This window comes from Pogona vitticeps, chromosome 2 (genome assembly GCF_051106095.1).
Source record: "Pogona vitticeps strain Pit_001003342236 chromosome 2, PviZW2.1, whole genome shotgun sequence".
Lineage (NCBI taxonomy): Eukaryota > Metazoa > Chordata > Lepidosauria > Squamata > Agamidae > Pogona > Pogona vitticeps.
In genome coordinates, this window is record NC_135784.1 from 102,988,815 (window position 1) to 103,006,340 (window position 17,526).

Genomic DNA, 17,526 nt, shown 5'->3' on the forward strand with positions numbered 1-17,526 from the left:
CTAGTGTATTTTCAGAGGAAATGCTTCTTATAGAAGATGTATGGGAGCCAGATTCATGCTAAAACCAGATCTCAACAGGAGATCTATTCTACACCATGATAAGTTGATTTAAAAAAAAAACCAGTGTACTTGTTCAGCATTTATTTTGCATGTCCTATTGGATCTATAGTTTACTTGGAGGTATGTTAAGCCAGTGGTGGCAAAAATTTTGGGCTCGGATGCCCAAACTGGCGAAAAAAAACAGTGGGCGGTATGCTGCCATGGCGGAACCGGAAGTGGTGTCAGAAGGGCGAATCCCAGCATGGAGGTGCCTCAAGACCCCACTCCGGATCCGCTGCCAGCACCAGGGTCTTGTACACACGCACTCGATGAAGCCCTTGCAGGGGCGTTGTTCTCCTCCACCTCCTGCCTGCCTCCAGTGCTGCCCCCTTTTCCTCTCCAGTCCCACCTGGGACTTTGTCCCTTTAAGGGAAGGAGGGGGTGTCCTACGTCATTAGAGGGAGGGGGAGGGGGGAGATGGAAGGCAAGTTATTTTCTCGCATTCCTTTGTTTCCATCCACCCCTTCCACCGGTGCTCACGGGATTCAAGGGAAGGCAGGTTCTCCTTACCCCCCCCACACACACACACATACACCTTCTCAGGTTTGGCTGCGCAGGGGGAGGGAGTAGCGATCTGGCAACCTATGGCTCACGTGCCGGCAGAAAGGGATCAGCGTGCCAGCTGTGGCGCGCCTCTCATAGGTTTGCCATCACTGTGTTAAGCACTTGTGTTTAAGATTATCTGTCCGAATCATTTCACTTTATGCAGCAAAACCTCACCTGCCACATTAAAGCTAGACATGCTATGGAACTAATGAGTGGTTTGTGAGATTCAGCTCTTAGAAGGTTGGCTTTTAGCAAATTCCTTTGTTACTAGGGAGTAAAACATGGAATTTCAATCAAAAGGTGGTAAAGAATAGCTATTATGTCCTTTGCATACTGATATCTCAATAGTCACTAAATGAAGAAAACATTCTGTTGCTGATATCAAAGAATGGAGGCACTGAAACCCAGGATCAATTGTCTGTTTCCATAGGAGGGGTACCATTTTTTACTGGTATATTGGCTAATAGAAAAGAAGAGTGGTTGTTTGGTATTTTATATGGATTAATAGTGTAATTTATTGGAGGAGGGGCTGTCAGCACCTTTGTCTCTACTCAGTTGTCTGAAACATTGGTACAAATTCAATTAACACTAATTTATGGAAAATCAATCATCACTTAAAGACAAAGATGACTGCTTCCAGGTGAGACCTCAGAATCATGACTTATCCTAATGCATATTTATAATTCATATTTCATGAGTTTTTTCCCATTAGTGGAGAAAGGAAATAATACAGTTCTCCAAGAAGCCTTATATGATTTTTTTTTTTTGAGAAAATGTGCAGAAATAGGCCAAATCAGGAGTATTTGTGCAGTTCTGGGGTGACTGTTGTGAACTGCTCATTGCTCATGGAGCAAGTAGCTCTTCAAAGATCGATCCAGCATGTGTGGGCTTTAAAGGCTTTTAAGTAAAGATTGTAAAGATGTTCAGGAATTTGAACTATTGAAAATCGAAGAGCTGTGACAAAATACTGCTGAACCCCTAATAAAGTCCAAGATCTCCACAGGCCCTTCCAACCGCTGAGAGACTAAGGAGGGCGCATCCTGAAATCATTCTATACCTGCAGCAGCTGCTCTGCCAGTCAGTTTGCCTTTGTGAAGACTGAGATGAAAGACTTGTTGTTTCTAGCAAAAATTCATGCTCTAGAACCTCCTTTTTACTTTCATATCTAGCTTGCTTAGTTTAATAAACATCTTGCTACTGGGATCAAGTGGTATGTGAATATGGATGAATGCCTGCAGTCCTTCTTGGTTGACCAGATCAGAATTGGTGCACTAATGTCTGTCTTTCCAATACCACACACAGACCTTTTCCCTTACTTGTGATGGTGCAAATTCCACTGCCTATTGGCTTTTGCACAATTGCCAGAAGGGTGCCTGGGAGCAGAAGTAAATTATCTCCTGTCTTCCAAATTGATTTCATTCAAGGACTCTCTGGGTAGTTTGCAAGTTAATTATGCAGGCTACACATTGCCCCCCCCCCCGCAAGCTGGGTACTCATTTTACCGACCTCAGAAGGATAGAAAGTCTGAGTCAGCCTTGAGCCAGCTATCTGGGATTGAACCCCGGGTCGTGAGCATAGTATTAGCTGCAGTGCAGCAGTTTAACCACTGCGCCACGAGGTTCTTCATTTTTATCTTTCCTGCTAGATTCTGGAAAGATAAAAATAATAGAAGATTGGTATAATGAAGTATGGGATATTGCATTAAATGATAAATTGCCGCCTAGAATGGTCTTAATCGACCAGATAGGCGGGATATAAATAAATAAATAAATAAATAAATAAATAAATAAATAAATAAATAAATAAATAAATAAATAAATAAATAAATAAATAAATAAATAAATTGACTACTGAACGTAAAATGAAAATAGGGGAAATAAGTTCTAAACTTTCTATGCTATTTGGGATAGATTTGCTGAAATTTTATTAGTGAAAGGAAAGGGGAAAGCCTCTAAACCACAATCAATATAATTTTGGAAAGGAGGTTCATATTAAAAGTAGAAAGAGGATTTTTCATGGAATTGAAGGAACACACAAATACCACCACAGTCCTATATGAGGAGCCTCTGAATTGTTAGCCCCCAGCTTTCATTTCAAAATAGTCAGTATGACTGGCAGCTCAACAACAGTGCCCAGCTAATGCAGGATGCATTCATGGAAGGATGGGAGCTGCACAAGAAGTAAATTGCATGGCATCTAGCAGAAGAGGAAGGAAGGAAGGAAGGAAGGAAGGAAGGAAGGAAGGAAGGAAGGAAGGAAGGAAGGAAGGAAGGAAGGAAGGAAGGAAGGAAGGAAGGAAGGAAGGAAGGAAGGAAGGAAGGAAGGAAGGAAGGAAGGAAGGAAGGAAGGAAGGAAGGAAACTGGGAGAGCTTTGACTGCATGTTGGGTGTTGAGCAGTGGTTGATAGCAGTCAGTTTCTTCAAACATCTCCATCTCAAGGCCCTCTCTTTCCCCGTGTTCATGTGTTTTTTTTACTATTTAAACAAATAGTAATACATGTAAACAGTTCAAAATAAATGAGATGCATCAAATCAGATGGGCTTCACATTCATTCATTCATTCATTCATTCATTCATTCATTCATTCATTCATTCATTCATTTATTTATTTAACTTATATGCCGCCCACACTACCCGAAGGTCTCTGGGCGGCTTACAGCATTTAAAATACAATAAAAAGGCAAAATAAAAGGGCAAAATAATTAAAATGCAATTAAAATATATATTCTAAAAATTGCCATCAGACCCACAGCTGATATTATTTCAATTAAAAGCCTTCTGGAACAAGAAGGTTTTGATCTGGCGCCGAAATGACATCAGCGTCGGCGCCAGACGAATCTCAGTCGGGAGGGCATTCCATAGTCTGGGGGCAGCTGCCGAAAAGGCCCTTTCTCTACAAGCCCTCCCTCTTATCTCCTTAAGGGATGGCTCTTTCAAAAGGGCCCCCTGGTTAGATCTTAACTGCCGGGTAGGTTCATATGGAAGGAGCCAGGGCCCAAGCCGTTTAGGGCTTTATACGTCAAAACAAGCACTTTGAATTGAGCTTGGGCAGCAACTTGTAGCTAATGTAACTTAAACAGAATCAGCTTGATATGTTCCCTAGCGGCCCCACCACTCACCAGCCATGCAGCTCGATTCTGGACCAGCTGCAGTCGCCGGACCATCTTCAAAGGCAGCCCCACGTAGAGCGCATTGCAGTAATCTATGTGAGATGTTACCAGTGCATGTGTAACTGTCATGAAACTCTGCTCATCCAGGTAGGGCTGTAGCTGGTATAATTTCCTCAGCTGAAGGAAGGTGCCCCTGGCCACCGAGTCCACCTGGGCTTCCAGTGTTAGACTGGGGTCCAGCAGCACCCCCAGGCTGCGGACCCTGTCCCTTAGGGGGAGTGTAACCCCATTCAAGGTAGGGAAATGGCCCTCCAACCTGTCCGGTGAAGCACCCACTAACAGCACTTCCATCTTGTCTGGATTGAATTTCAATTTATTAACCCTCATCCAGTCCATTATCAGGTCCAGACACGAGTTCAGCACAGAAACCGCCTCACCTGGATTGGTGGAAAATGAGAGGTAGAGCTGAGTATCGTCAGCATATTGCTGACTCCTCAGCCCAAACCTCCTGATGACCTCTCCCAGCGGTTTCATGTAGATGTTAAACAGCATGGGGGACAGTATTGAGCCCTGAGGAACCCCATGACATAAATGCCATGGGGCAGAGCAACTGTCCCCCAGCACCACCCTCTGGACACGGTCAGCCAGGAAGGAGCGGAACCACCGTAAAGCAGTGCCCCCAACTCCCAACCCAGCCAGCCTATCCAGAAGAACACCATGGTCGATGGTGTTGAAAGCCACTGAGAGGTCCAGGAGTATCAACAGGGTCACACTCTCCCTGTCTCTCTCCCGGCAAAGATCATCATACAGGGCGACCAAGGCAGTCCCTGTACCAAAACCAGACCTGAAAGCCGATTGAAATGGATCCAGAAAATCTGTTTCAGCAGCACCTGGAGTTGCCCAGCCACAACCCGCTCCAATCTGTTGTGATTTGTAAGACAAACAATTGAAACTGAATCAAAGCAGATGGTATTTACACACTCTCACGTAATAGGGGCGAGAGAGGGAAAGAGATACTTATATGAGTAAAAATATTAAAACACTCCAAAGCTCTTCATGCAGGCCATGCTGTCCAGAGTTTCTGAGATTAGGAAAAAAACCATATCAGGGAACTCAAGTTTGGGAAATATGAGTTAGGCAAAATTTTATACACAAACCAGTGCAAACATTTGTTACAAAACCACTTAACCATGCAGAAATTAGAGCTGCTGACTGAATTTATACAAAGCCACCTGCTAGAAGTAAATTGAGTTCCCCATATTATCATCCCACCACCTTACTTTTACACCCTACCACTACATCATTATGGATAGTTTTCAATAAGTGATTATATGTATTCTTCTTAAAAATAACTTTTCAAGCTTCTTACCTTAATATCCTCAATATCAGTAGTAGGCTGTGACAAAGTTGGATTCATATTGTTAGAATTAAAGAAACATGGTCAGGGCAAAATATAGTAATACAAGAAAGGCAAAAAAAGAGCACTGAACATATTCTTATTAGATGGGATTGTGGATGTAGAAGAAGCTATTTACAATGTAAAATGACAAACTGGTAGATTATAGCTATTGTCCAAAGCAATAACTTAGTACAGATAGGGTGTGATTAATTTACAATGAAACGCTGAATACAAATAAGATTTCTCCTTACTGAAAATAGCCTGTATAAAATATAATAGTAAGTTATACGTCAGTGGTTTCTGGTTCCCCTTAAGATAACTGTGATCTATCCTCATGCAGCTTGAAATATATTCATTTTCTCATTTGCAGTAGTTTTGGCAATTTTTTTTTCCTTATGATACAAATAATTTATTTATTTATTTATTTATTTATTTATTTATTTATTTATTTATTTATTTATTTATTTATTTATTTATTGGACTTATATACCGCCCCATAGCGCTACAAGCACTCTCTGGGCGGTTTACAATTTAATTGTACAGGCTACACATTGCAAATAATAATACAAATAATCTAGATGCTATGCATTGGCATGCAGAGTAATAACACATTAACAAAAATTATTTGGACAGAAATATATGGAACAGAAAAGAGATGAAGGGTTGGTGTACTTTTTCAGTCTGTGCTTCTTAGAAAGCTCCTTTATTTAATCTTACTCAGTCTTGGGGTGGGTTGGATTCTGGTAACTGGCTTTCCATTTTGAATGGCTCATAATTAATGCCAGGAGAAAGTAATGCCTTCAGCCATGAAGCAGTGTGGTCTATACTAACAGACTCCAAGCATAATTTTTTTAAAAGCCAGTACAAATTTGTAACATGATCCACCCACAACAAAGCCATAATTCCTAAGAATATAATAATCTCTTGCACTATGGAAAAAATACTTTTGTTCTGAAACTGTTGTTCCATATTCTACATTTCTGAAGAGCAATCATCTATACTACTTACTTAAAATAACAACCTGTCCAAGATAGGTAGATACAAGAAAATACATTTCTATAAAACCCTGTGGTGTAATCTACTGTTTATCCTCGTTTTATCCTCATTCATATTAATAGAGATTGCTGAGTGGGGATCCTGTGGGCCTCCCGGAGGGGGGTCTGTGTGCCACAATACTGACTAGACGTTACCCTGTTCTATTATTTATTGATAGCTAGCTTTTTCTTCAAAGAACTAAAGCAGCATTTCCAAGTAGACTTGTATCAGTGTATTGGCTCTTTTTTATTTTCTTTATTTAAAAGATGGAGCTCCTACAACATTTGCTTATTATTTTGTGGGGAAGGAATATCCCCTCTGTGTAATTATGGCTCAGCTGCTCAGCCATTATACAAAGCAGTACTAGACAGATCATCATTAAAAGTCACCTTAATTTCCTTCATTTCCAAGTTGTGTTTTGTTGCTCTTCGTATTAATCCTTTCATGATGTTGTCAAAGTTCAAAATTTCTCAATTCAGTCAAATGCTTAGCTGTTTTGGACTAGGTAGAAATTCTTCAAAAAGTTCTCCCTCTGCAGCTCATAATGTAATAATGGGTTTCTCCACATGTATGGTCAGCATTCAGCTGGTTCAAGATTGATTCAGCCTTCCGTCCTTCCAAGGTCAGTAAATTGAGTACCCAGCTTATTGGGGCACTCAATATGTAGCCTATATCATTAAACTGTGAACCGTCCAGAGAGTGCTTTGAATGCTATGGGGTGGCATATAAGCAGAACACTTTGCTTGCTTTTCTTGTTTTTTTTTGGGGGGGGGGAAATAGGACTATGTGGGTTTTTTTTTTAAAAAAATGTGCTATTTTTCCCTGTGTTGTCTGTCTGTTTTTTAAACTTGTTATTTTGTTAATATATTGTGCATTTATTATGCTAAACATGTACAGTATATTTTGGTGGGTTTGGGATCCGTTTTTGTTTAGTTTTTTGCTTTGGGGGGCAGGGAAGAGTATTTTGTGCCTGTGCCAGTGTGCTAACTGGGCTGTGTAGATGGCAATTGTTGTTGATTACATACATGCCTGTTTTTGAAGGGTATTGACTTTATGTTGTTTTGGCTCTATGCTTTTTGGGGCAGTTTTTAAGGGCTCTATAGGGTTTTGAGTGCCAGAAGACACAAATGAGAAATGCAAGATAAAAGAACCTGAAACAGACTTTCACTTTCATATTCACCAAAAGAACAAGTATATGAAAAACATGAAAACAACAATAGAAATAGACATTTGTGTAAGAACCTGAAATAAAAGAAATGCATGCATAGTTCTAGTGGAGGGGATGAAGGGGTGTAGAGCCTGCACAGCACCACAGCTTGACAAAAATGGCTTCTGGGCCTTCAGATATTGCCCCCTCCCCCAATGGCACAGACACTGCATGTTTTGTAGGCTTCATTTGTACTTTTCAACATCTGAGAAAAACATATTTGTGTCAGCCATTGGTGGGGGTTTTTCACAGATTCAGTTTTACAATGTGTTATGCAGTCCAATACACAAAACACTTGCATTGCCTATTATCTCACATACATGGTATATATGCGTTGTGCACCATCCAGAGAAAGTTCTCAGCCAAATTAAGATCAAGCTTCTATGGGCATAATTACATGGGAAGGTGAATAAAACATATTTTCTATCAGCAAGAATCTCAGAACACATGCAGTCCCTGGATAAAAATGCTGAGATGCCAGAAACAAGCCAAAGATGTCTTCTTTGCAAATGGAAATCACGCCAAACATATTGTATGAGGAGTTGATGTAAGGATTAATGAGATGGACACTGATAGTGTCTTCCTACCACACTTTTCTTCTAGATGTAAAATATATATTGACTAGTACCCCTTGAAATATGATAGATGTATTGTAATGCTTTACAAAAATAGTTTATGTTTTGATATAGATGTGGGAGGATTAATAGGATCAAGCAAAACTCCTTCACAAATTATTTATTATGTTTTTGATTGTCTGCAGAATATGACTGGCACTTGCTGATTCTGCCCTGTAGGCTGCTGCAGTATTTGTGACTGTCCAGTAGGCACTGAAAGAGTGTGAGATCTTGGTGTATGCAGTATAGAGGGGGTTCTCCTTTAAGGAGAGAAAATTAAGAGGAAAGACTTTTTTTTGCTCATGCCATCTGGCTAGGCTTTGCACATGGAAGCATACAGTGTTTGGAATTTATGACGATGGGAAAGGAAAAGGATGGAGTGAGGAGAACACAGTAATAGCATCAAGGGCACCATCAACACAACTTTGAGTTTCTAGAAGTACCAAGGCACACATTTGCCAGCATATTTCCATTATCTTTCAGTGCTGTTCTATTTTTGCTTTCTAGATTGAAAGTGAAGCAGCACCAGCTGCCTGTTTGCTTCTGGGCTATGTTCAAAGTATTTATGTTGAGGTGATGGCATTTCAGTTAAACTATTCAAAATCATAAATATGATGCTATTAAGGTGCTACACTCAATATGGCAGCAAGTTTGGAAAACTCAACAGTGGCCAGAGGACTGGAAAAGATCACTCTACATCCCAGTCCCAAAGAAGGGCAGTGCCAAAGAATGCTCCAAGTAATGTACAATTGTACTCATTTCACACGCTAGCAAGGTTATACTCAAAATCCTACAAGGTAGGCTTCAGCAGTATGTGGACCGAGAACTCCCAGAAGTACAAGCTGCATTTCTAAGGGGCAGAGGAGCTAGAGATCAAATTGCTATCATGTGCTGGATTATAGAGAAAGCCAAAGAGTTTCAGAAAAAACATCTACTTCTGCTTCATTGACTACACAAAAGCCTTTGACAGTGTGAACCACAGTAAATTATGGCAAGTCCTTAAAGAAATGGGGGTGCCTGACCACCTTATCTATCTCCTGAGAAATCTCTATGTGGGACAGGAAACAACAGTTAGAACTGGAGATGGAACAACTGATTGGTTCAAAATTGGGAAAGGAGTATGACAAGGCTGTATATTGTCCCCCTGCTTATTTAAATTATATGCAGAATACATCATGCAAAAGGCTGCTTTGGAAGAATCCCAAAACAGAATTAAGATTGTGTGTTGTGTTGTTTTGAAGGGACAGCACATTTACATTGTAATACAAGCTGTATACTCACTGTTTTACATTGTAGCCAAGTGTCATTTCCTCATTGTTGTCACATGAAAAGATATACTGTACTAAAATATTTATGAAATGTGAGGGGGTATACTCACTTCTGTGATATACTGTACCTGTCCCAGCCGGAACTAAACCTGAGGTTTTGTACACATCTATTATGCTACTTATACGTTGCCCAGAGTAGTGGCTTTGCCATTAGTTGGGTGGGATAAAATATAATGAAATAAATAAAAATAAAGAAAGAATTTTGCCCTGACTATAGAATGCCCTCCCCACAGCAACTTCCCTGGTCCAGAACAATGCAAGTAACTTTTTTATTCAGCTAAGCACTTTGCACACTGAGAATTCCTGTAGGTTTCTTTTAAAAGTAGAGCAAAGTAGAATAAATATCTGTTCTGTTTTAATAATGTTCACTTACTTGCTCTTCACATTTTATCTTGAAATGTATCTTTCTGTGTCAGTAGTTTAAAATGTGAGCTTTGATCGGTTGATCAAGACTTGAGATAAATTTGTAGAGTGGAGGCAGATCTTTAACAAAATATGGGAAACAGTTCCTCCTGCTGCAGCCCCAGGCATTTCTTCTTCAAACTCAGAAATTGTTCTTCAATTTTATGAATTTACTGTATGTAGCCAGCAAAGATATCCATCAGCATAAGATAATGCAGGTGTAGAATGGGTTTCTGTCTGCACTCAGCATACTATCACCAACAAATTATTTTGTATTTTTTGGGGGTGGATAGTGGGCAAAATAGGGATAACGAACATTCTGTTAGTAGTGTAGTCTTGTGGCACAAGTGAAATGAATGGATGTTCTAATTACTGTGGGAGTATCGTGAGTAGGGGGAGGATTTCTGTTATTTCACATTTTCTCTGAAACCTACATTTGAACTCATTAGCAAGTTTAAACATGTTTATGAGTAATCTGGCCTTTCTTTCCAGATTACTCATAAACATGTTCAAATCCACACAAAAACTCAAACATAGGTTGCACGAAAAAATATGACATGTCATAGAAATCCTTCCGCAATTATGCCAGCATATTTGTTGATTAACGTGATTAACCAGTGACAATTTGACAACATGAAGTATATTTTAAACCATTGCATTGTGTCCTTATTTGATGGAACATTTCTGTAAAAACTGAAATTAATTAGGGCTTTATGCAAATATTCATGCAAATATGTTTGCACTTTTTTAGCAATAATCTTTTCTAGACTGCACAACACTTGAATGCTTCCTTGTTTTGTTTGTCCCATCTGCTTTGTTCAACATTTTCTTGGCAAGGATGCTGTGACCTTACTTGGCCTCACCATGTGACAGCTCTGAGAACTTCAAATCCATACTTCAAAGGTGTTTCAGGCACATTATCTCATTAATTTTATTGAAATCATTAGCTCATGCTTGTAAGTTATCACTCTGTGATTGCTCAGCTATTCTGTTCAGTAAACACAGATGACATTTTTAAAAATGTGCCATTTGGAAAAGAACCTGACAATGGGAGTTTCCTCTTCCAAATCAATTGCAGTCTTTCTGTTGAAATGCAGGAATACTAGAACCTTCAATCTACAATGAAGGGATTCTGGATTGACTGTTCTGCACAGCCCTCAAGGGTTCCCAGTGTATGTTCATTATGACAGGTACTTTCACCTGAACCTTCTTCACTCTTTAATTAAATATATATATACAGTATATATGGCAACACAACAGGAGGAGATTATTTAAACAAATAATAATGATAAGAAGAGTCTTGGTTTTCCTCTTGAAGAGTCATCAGCTTTTCAGTCATCAGTTTTCAGGGAAGTATTTTTGTCTTTCATTCAACTGGCTGGATGTGTGACCTCTCTCTCTCTCAGTGACCAGATGGGAAAAACAGCCTGCTTTCCCATTTTCTGTCCTGTCCTCTCCCTGATGGAGAGACACTTAAAATGTAGAAATGCAAAAAGACCACACCTCTTCATTTTGGCTGCTATAGTACTCTCTCTCTCTCTGAATATCTTAGCTACTGTCACCCTTGTGCCCAAGGTGTGGATAGATTCTGTGTGCCCGGTGGGTGGACATGTTGGTGCACAGCGAATGTGGCAGCATGTGTTCTGGTATGGTGCTACACGTGGCACAGGTCAAACCTGTGTGACATTTTTATTTGTTCCTAGGTTGTAATGTTCTAAGAATTAGCAATTTGAACTACCCATTATAAAAAGGGATAATGTTATGTAGTGTGATGAGTAAATTAGCTGGGAGACAGGTTAACAGAGGAAATGTGTAGACACAGCAGAAGAATAAGTGTTCAACAATGAACAAAGAAGGAAAAAATGTCTAATAAAAGTAAATTCAAAACATCTTCATTGAGAGATTGGAAATGTGCCTTGGGCTCAGAACAACAAGCTTACCTTGCTGTGTAATGAAGCATCAGTAAATATGAAACTTCTGCATTCCATTTCTGTGCTGCAGAGCCTGCAGTTAAGTGATTATAAACCTCTTCATTGAAGCATGCCCTGGTATGTTAGGCCCTCAGTCAATTCAGACACCTGTGCTTGTTTTCTTTAGTTCTGCACATTTGAGCTGAGTGCTTGTCTCTGAAATGGCAAATGAACATGCGGCAGTGGTGTGTCCCCGCTACACACCATCTTTTTCCCTCTGTTTTCATTCCCTTATTGACTGTGCTGAAGTCTGCTGAATGTGCTAATGAGATGAAAGGCAGGTTGACTGCTGGAGCTTCTGATCATCTGCAGAGTTTTTATACCCAACAAGAAACTAAACAAGTTTCAGTTGATTGTTAGATTTGAGTCAGTGTCTGGAATCTGAATTATATAGGGTTTTGTGTATTGGTAGGGGTTGTGTTTATAAACACAATCAACTATAATCAAGAACAATATAAATCCTGTTTCTTAACTACAGCTTAGTTTCATGTCAGAACAGCAGGTTAGACACATCATACTTAAAACTGAACTAATTCTAGGCAATGCGGAGTTGTAAAAAAACTGTAAAAACTGTAAACGACCCTGCTGATTTCTGCTTTGTCTGAACTGGTGTTCCATTCCCCTCCTCTTCCTTTCCCCACTTTCATGTCTTATGTCATATTTTCTGTCATTTTTCTTCACATAATAGAAATAGATCCTGATGCCACTGAAGACTTCCAGTAATGTTAGTTTCTTTTCTCTCAATTTGTCATCTCACCTTGTTGCTCTTACACGCTGTCAAGTCACCTCTGATTTATGGTGACCCTATGAACGAGTGATTGCCAAAACTCCCTGTCCTTCAGCCTGTTCAGCTCCTGTAACTCAAGCCTGTGATTCCTTTAGAGAGTCAGTCCCTCTTGTATTTGGTCTCCCTCTTTTCCTGCTGCCTTCAACTTTTCTGAGCATTATTTTCTTTTTTAGAAACTCCTGCCTTTTCATGATGTGCCTAAAGTAGGACAGACCAAGTTTCATTATTTTTACCTCCAGAGATAGTTCAGCCTTGATTTGATCTAGGACCCACTTGTTTCTCTTTCTTGCAGTCTAAGATATCATCAAAGCTCTGCTCCAGCACCTTATTTCAAGTGAATCAATATTTTTTCTTGTCCATACATGGTGATTGAGAGTACAAGAGTGTGGATGATCTTGGTCTTCAGTGACACGTGATTATCTTTTCTAGTTCCTTCATTGCTGTCCTTACGAATCTTAGCCTTCTTCTGAATTCTAGACTGCAGTCTCTAATCCTAATCTTCCACTATTTAAATGTCTTCATTTTTGACAATGAAGTTGTGTGGTTCTTCTGTAGTCATGATTTTGGTCTTAATCTTAATTTTAAAATTATTTCAAATATTTTAAATCCACATTTCTCCTTTAAAAGGACCCTAGGCAGCTTGCAACAATCAAAAAATAATGTTTTAGTTCATAATAATGAGTATACTAAAAGAATTGATGAATACAAAACCAAGAAACATGAGCTAAAGGAAATTTTAGTCAAACAATCCAAATCCCATATCGTCATCAGATTCTCCAGATACTTCTTTCTTTTCCTCTTTCTTCTCTTCAGCAGCTGCTGGCGCAGCACCTGCAGAAGGAGCAGTGGCGCCTCCAGCAGATACTGCTACAGCTCCACCAACTGGCATGCTTGCAAGTTTGCTATTACCTTGGGCAATGACATCTTCAATGTTTTTTCCATTCACTAATGACCTTGTTCACACGTTCATCATCCGTCTCAATGCCTACACTGTCAAAGATTTTCTTCAGATCTTTTGAGCTTGGGGAATTGTTGCCCCCAAAAGCAGAAACATAAGCAACACCAAAATACATTCAATGCAGTAAAACAAGTCCATTTTTAAAAGCCATTCACTCAGGGAAACTGTTGCCTGAAGAAACTGTTCAACTACAGTCCTGCTTTGGCACTTTCTTCTTTCACTTTCCCTAACAGTTGTTTCAAGTCATTGCTGCTTTCTGCCAGTAAAATGGTGACATCTGCATATTTAAAATTATTGATATTTCTTCCACCAGTTTTCATTCTTCCTTCATCATAATCTATTCTGGTTTTCTATATAATATATTCTGCATACAGATGGAACACATAAGGGGATCAAAACCACCCTGGTCTGATACCTTTGCGTATTGGACACCATTTTGTCTTTCCATATTCTGTCGCAGCAGTAACTTTTTTGCCCACAATACAGGTTACGCATGAGGACAACCAATATTTCCTCATGATCCACACAGTATAATGCTTTGATATAGTTGATAAAGTATAAATTGATCTTCTGAAATTCTTTGATGTTCTCTACTAGCCAGTGGATATTTGCTCTTCCTTTTCAAAATCCATCTTGGACCTTAGGCATTTTCACCCCATATAAAGTAAAACTCATCACTTTGCTTTCATGCAAAATCCTTGGCATCTCTTTTCTTAGGGATTGGAGTGTATATTGAATGTTTCCAGTCTGTGGGACATTGTTTTGTTTTCCATATTTGTTGGCATATATTTGTTAGGATTGTGACAGATTCAGTTTCTGTGTCTTGAAATAGTTCTATTGGTAACCTGTCTACCCATGGTGACTTATTTCTTCCTCGGGCTTTCAGATTAGCTTTCACTTTCTAGAACTCCTCATCATAGGAATCATCTTCCATGGAGTCTGTCATCCATTTATCTTTTCTGTACAGGTCTTCAGTATATTGTTTCCATCTTCTCTTTATTTTCTCCTAGTCAGATAGTGTGTTTCCCTGTTGGTCATTCAGCATTCCTAATCTAAGCTTAAATTTCCTTTTGTTTTCTTGGATCTTCTGGAAGAGAGCTCTTGTTTTCTCCCTTTTCTTGTTTTCTATTTCCTTGCATTGTTTATTGGTATCATTCACTTTGTCATAATGTGATAGTCACTGAAAAACTGTATTCAAGGTTCTAACCCTACTTTACTCATCTTTTATTTCTGCTTCACATATGTCCTTTACAATTTGAAGTGCTTCTTCCATCACCCACCTAAGTTTTTCTTCCTTTCTTTTTAGATTTCATCTTTCCTCTTGAAAAAAACAGCATAGCAATGATGCCAGTGTGGAATTCAAATCCAGGATGTGCTTCCAGTTGTAAAAATCTGCCAAATGGAAGATGAAAGCAACTGTTTTCAGTTTTTGCCTTTTGTTTCTACAGTTCGTCTGTACAGTCACCTTCACGTGTTCCAATGTTGTCCGCCAATGGCAGGGAATCTTTTTTTATATTGAGAGCTACATTTCCTTGGGGGTAATATAATGAGTGCTAGATACCCGAGGTTATTTGGCGTGATATGGGTATTAATACAGTATATTATTAATATTATCAGTAATATTATGTTATGATAAAGTACAGAGTGGATCTTAATTTCATAAACAATACAGTATATATTTTGAAATTCAAGACACATAGGCTATAATTCTGTTTGTAGCATATGCCCAAATATAATTTTCAGTCCATTTCTTCCTGGTAAATGAACTGCTGCTGGTGGAATTCTTGGGGGCACATGCATATACCTTCCAAGCCACCATATAGTCCTTAGAATCACAGCAGGAATAGTTTGTTTACTAGAGAGGAGCAAATGGAAATTTATGCTTGCGCTTACCTTACAAACAGAATTACAGCCACTGTTTACTAGTGCCACTTATTCAAGAAATTTGCTTAGTGTCATTAAATAGCATCAAAACACTTAAGCCTTTCAAGGACTGTAATATTTCATTCACAGATTATCATTAAAGTTATCTGTTAATCAAGGCTATAACCTTGGTCACATTGACTGGAGAACAAACGCCACTGGACACTGTAGGCAAGAAGTACTTTTGCAATGTATTGTGTGTAATTCAGGTTTCTGCTGCTCTGTTTGCCACAGAGACAGGACCATAGGTTTAATTTTATATTTCATTTCCTTGAGAGGCATTTTAAAATTGATCCAATATGTGTATGTTTTGCTGTTTTTTTAACACAAAAACAAAAACTCTGCAATGCCTCTTATTTGTCCTGATTGCACACAAGGCAGAAAGAGTTCAGAAAGCCCAGCAAAATAATGCAAATAAGACAAAGACATTGTTGAACTACAAGTCTTGCCTTAACAGCTATTCTGAATATCTAACTTTAGAATTCTGCTTAAATGTTGTGTTACGAGACAGTACTCTATAATTCTAGCACACATTGAAGGAAAATGTGGCAATAGCAACTGTGAGGTACACCTATATTTTAACCTTATGAATTCATTTTAGGTAGCATCACTCTTGTCACAAGTCCCAGAAGAACTCAAAATCTGGCCCATTATGATCTGACATTAAATTAAATGGTCTTCTTTAAAATCTGAGAATTCAATGTGAGAGAGTTCAGCACTGAGTAGCCCTCATATTCTTTGGTTGTAGGTATGGCAGGTATCTCATACAGGAAGCACATAAGCTATGAAGGGAAACTGACATTTTTAACAATATATGTCCATAGCTTTTTGCATAAAACTATGCATTTGAGAGTAATCAAGCAAAGGTTTGCCCTTTGTGTAGGCTGTCCTTTATCCAGTCAGTCTGATTTTGTGACCAGTGGATGACCAGAGGGACAAAAAGACCTATTGGAGTAGGAAATTGCTTGCATGATTGCCCTTGTAGGCCATACTTCCCTAAGAGGAAGCTAGCCATTGTTTCCCAGCTTGGGTCTCCCCTGACTGTGTGCCATTTCAAATGTTTGAAAACATGTGAGAAGGCCAGGGTGTAAGCTGGCCACATACCTAAATTTCATTTGATTTCATATGATCTAATACTTTTAAATTATGAACGTGCTAGTGATCTAGAATTTGACGGTTGTATCCCAGAATCAAGGAGCATAACAGACCAGAGGACTGAGTACTGTGTTCCTATATCTCAGATGCCACTAAAAGCTATACAGAAGTATGTGAGAGGAATGTCTGAAGTTGTAGTTGATGCTCCAAGGGTTATTACCAACTCTAGCCATCAGCACCGATTAAGAGGAGTTGCAGTCCAAAAACCTCTGGAGGACCACACATTTTCTATCCCTGAATGAGAAGCCTAACACTCCTGAGAATGCCCAAACCTAATCCTCACATCTTCTCTGCAGAGGCTGTCACTTTTAGTGGCCATAGTCTTTCTTGCCTTTGGGAACGCAGGGATTTCATTGCAACACAGGAACTGCAGGAAGGAAAAGCATATATTGAGCAAGAAATTGCAAAATATAAAAAGGAAAGGATGAAATGAACTGTGAGCAACTGTATTATTATTTTTTTTCCTGCTGTGGTCTAGGTTTTGCCCAAATGACTGTAGGAAAGAGATGAGAGAAATGCTGTTAACTTGAGGAACTCAGCTAAGGCAAATAAAAATAAACATATATCCTCTGAGATAGGTTGAGACAGCATTAACAGGGCAGAGATCAACACAGAAATATTCTTCTGGTCTCCGAGGATGGCATATTTTCTTCTTCCATAAAAAGACAGGCAGGCCCAGCAACCTTGGGACTTTGGGGAGATACAAGTGAATTATTTGGAGAAGGGAATCAATAAGAACACTAGCCAAGAGTTTATACCCACAGATAGTAAATGATAACAAAATATAACTAGGTGTATACATTTGGACAAATTCCTATTCAAGCCTTTTGCCAAGTGGGATACATTACAAGGATTGCAAGGATGGGGGGGGGGGAATCATTTCTATTTTAAAAATACGTTCTTGCTATTTGCATTGCCAAATGAGCCTTTGACCTAACTAATATAAGTGCATTTCGAAGTAATGACCAAATGATTCACCTTAATATTAATTAGT

At 39.1% G+C, this 17,526-nt stretch overlaps 1 protein-coding gene and 1 pseudogene across 3 annotated transcripts in view; one reads left to right on the plus strand and one right to left on the minus strand.

Moving 5' to 3' along the window:
- The window catches only part of FSTL4 (follistatin like 4), a 573,664-nt gene that overhangs the window by 210,011 nt on the left and 346,127 nt on the right, over positions 1–17,526 (plus strand). The gene's annotated exons all lie outside the window — the stretch shown is intronic.
- Positions 10,008–17,014, minus strand: LOC144586829 (uncharacterized; annotated as a pseudogene). The gene has a single exon (XR_013541883.1). The product of XR_013541883.1 is annotated as an uncharacterized LOC144586829 (transcript).